The sequence below is a fragment of the Bos indicus x Bos taurus genome, chromosome 6 (assembly GCF_003369695.1).
Source record: "Bos indicus x Bos taurus breed Angus x Brahman F1 hybrid chromosome 6, Bos_hybrid_MaternalHap_v2.0, whole genome shotgun sequence".
Lineage (NCBI taxonomy): Eukaryota > Metazoa > Chordata > Mammalia > Artiodactyla > Bovidae > Bos > Bos indicus x Bos taurus.
Window position 1 is genome coordinate 13,876,507 of NC_040081.1, and position 3,289 is coordinate 13,879,795.

The 3,289-nt window shown below is 40.4% G+C and overlaps 1 non-coding gene across 1 annotated transcript; it reads left to right on the forward strand.

Annotated features, from left to right (window-relative positions):
* Positions 1-2,615: 2,615 nt before the first annotated feature.
* Positions 2,616-2,747, forward strand: LOC113894825. Its single transcript, XR_003511670.1, has one exon. It is a non-coding gene; the product is annotated as a small nucleolar RNA SNORA76 (small nucleolar RNA).
* Positions 2,748-3,289: the final 542 nt, after the last annotated feature.

Genomic DNA, 3,289 nt, shown 5'->3' on the forward strand with positions numbered 1-3,289 from the left:
CTCACTTACTCCCCATCTTCCGAGACTTGTGTCTTTCCTAATCAGAATTGGCTTTTCTGTCAAACCTCCATATCCAATAAGGATCCAATGAGCCCTATCAATTCTGCCTCTGTGTATTGTTTCAGGTACTCTCTTCTTTAAACTTGCTGCTTTTGCCATTGCTGAAACTTTTCTTAAAAAATCTTTCTCCCCTGGATATTCAAAATAATCTACTGATATTCTTCCTGCAACACAATCTCCTCCATTGCATCCTCCATACCCTGGGCAAAATTATTTTTCCAAAATACTAATTTAGTATGTGACTTTTTTCCCCTTAAGACCCTTTATTGATAGTCTGTTGCCCCTAGTGATAGTGAAGTCACTCAGTCCGACTCTTTGCGACCCCATGGACAGTAGCCAACCAGGCTCCTGCGTCCATGGGATTTTCCAGGCAAGAATACTGGAGTGGGTTGCTATTTCCTTCTCCAGGGGATCTTCCTGACCCAGGGATCGAACCCAGGTCACCCGCATTGTAGGCAGACGCTTTACCGTCTGAGCCACCAGAGAAGTCTGTTGCCCCTGGGATAATTGAAAAACCTTAGCAAGGTATATGAGATCCTCCATAAACTGGTTCCTGCCCATGCTGTTTGACAGTATCACCTCCCGCAGCCTGGGCTCTAGCAGTATGTATCTATCTGTGTGGTACTAATTGCAGTTTCATGAATTCTCTGTGTTTGGTGCCTCCCTGCTGGCCTACGAGATCTGTTCTGCATGGAATGCCTTCTCTTTTTTCCACATCCTTCCTCTTTTGCTAGCCCATGTTGTTTATCTGGCAAAATGATATCCATTCTTTCACATTCGTTCTTTGAAATTCGGACTTCTTTGGGAAGTTTCCCCTTAATTTCTCCTCCCCTGTTTGTCACTGTATTATCAGCTCCAACCACATTACCTTGCACATGACAATGCTCAGTAATTGTTGGGTAATAACGATGGTGATGTCATGGGATGCATGCCATCACATGGCATGTAATCCTCTCACCTCAGTTTGGTTGTTTGATTTGTTTGTTGTTGAGAGGGTATAAAGGTGGTTTTATTCCCACTTGTTGCTCTTTTATCAACATTAAAAAATTCCTTTTGGTTATGCTCAAAGAAAGATCTATGTAAATTGCATTTAATTGAGCTTGATGTTAAATCCTGAAGCAATCCTGTGGTTTGGACATTGAGAAACTCTGACCCTTGAAGGTCTTTTTTTGATTGATTAAGATGTTGGAATTTACAGAGATGCAGGAGGACTGAACAACACAGTATTTTAGGATATTATTTTATTAAGTTCTTAAAACATGCTCTGTTATTTAGAAATAGTATATTTTTTAGATTAATTATAATGTATATGTTTATCAGCATATGTAATTAATGGAAAATAATTGCTTTGAGGATGACCACTATCCTTGAACTGGAAAGATAAATTGTTGTTCAGTCTCTAAGTTACATCTGACTCTGCAACCCCATGGACAGTAGCCAGCCAGGCTCCTCCGTCCATCAGATTTCCCAGGAAAGAATATTGGAATTGGTTGACATTTCCTTCTCCAGGGGATCTTCCCAACCCAGGGATCAAACTCACATTTCCTGCATTGGCAGGCAGATTCCTTATGAATACTTAAAATATTCTGGGGCTTTCTGAATGTAATGTGGTCACTGTTCTTTGTTTTTCAGGAAACTTGCTTTAAGTAAATTATGTTTCTTAAATTATGATTGGTTTCCACTATATTCCTTCTTTTTCATCTAAATTACTTTATGTTAAAATTGTTTATAATGGTATAAATTATTTATAATGCTTATAATGTTTATGTATTATTTATAATGTATAAACCTAAATATGCAACATTTAGTTATAAGATTTAATAGTCAGGTACTTGGATGTTTTTAGAACAGTGGGACATTTAGACCTGTATAGGCATGATAAATTTAATTATGGAGAGGTCTTTGAGAAATTGTCTTTTTGGTGAGTGGGTTCTAATATGATTTTCTGATCATATTATAGTGAGGCACTGTGCTATACAAATAAAATCTTAAGAGTTTCTTTCTCCAGGATCTGTTAGAACATTTCAGACAGTCTTTCTGGGAGGCTGTGTATAAATTAACTCATCTCTCTCTCCATATACAAATATATACAAAATAAGTTACAATGAAATAAATAAGGGCCACTAGTGGGGTCGCACAGAGTCGGACATGACTGCAGCGACTTAGCAGCAGCAGCAGTGACGTATGCCACTTCCATGCAAGTTTTGAGAGTCATTGCTTCATTCTCATCTCTCTTCTCTGTCACAAAACCAGCGAGTGCCATGTCAGGGCTGCTTATTCAGACTTACTTCCAAAATAAAGAGGACACTGAGCAGATCAGCAGCTCGTCAATGTGATGAGCGTAAAAGTGAGCAAGAAATAAACTTTCACTAGTTAGTCCACAAGACTTGAGATCACTGTTACTGCAGCACGATTTAGCCTACGCTGGCTAAAACAGATGAAAATTTTAATAATGAAATAAAAATAGATGTATATACAAGTACATGCAAATTCTTCTTTTCTCAGATTTCAAAGTACAACTCAATGTCTGAATATAAAAAATAAACTTTTCTAATGCACTGCTTTTGATCCCCTGCCTTGCCTGCACTTGGCGCTCGGCGTCCTGCTGCAGCGCCAGTCTGCACATGCGCAAAACGGCTGCCTTCCGACCCCCGCGGAAGCGGCCTTTTAAACCCAGAGCAACTGGGCTGCTCCGGCCACTTAGGGTTTGACGGCTTAACCATTCAGGCTTCAGCCTTTAAAGACAAGATTGAAATTCCTTCAGAGACGTCGGGGATCCTGCAGCCTCTGCTGCTTGGTGTAAGGCATATCTTGTGCCTAGTGTCCAATTGTTCATCTCTTCCTAGGGATCGTTGCAAGTTCAGTTAAAAAAACCATACATACATACGTATGTGTACATACATATATACATACATGTGTGCTCGCTTAGTCTCTGCGATTGTGTCCAACTCTCTGCGACCCCGTGGACTGTAGCCCACCAGGCTCCTCTGTCCATGGGATTCTCCAGGTAAGAATACTGGAGTGGGTCGCTATGCCCACCTCCAGGGGATCTTGCAGACCCGGGGATCTAACCCACGTCTCTTATGTCCCCTGCATTGGCAGGAGGGTTCTGTACCACCAGTGGCACTTGGGAAGCCCGTGTACATACATACATACATATATATATATTTTAAAGTTAATTTAAAACACGATTGTTTCAAAAAAAGATTGTACAACGCAGTAGGATCTC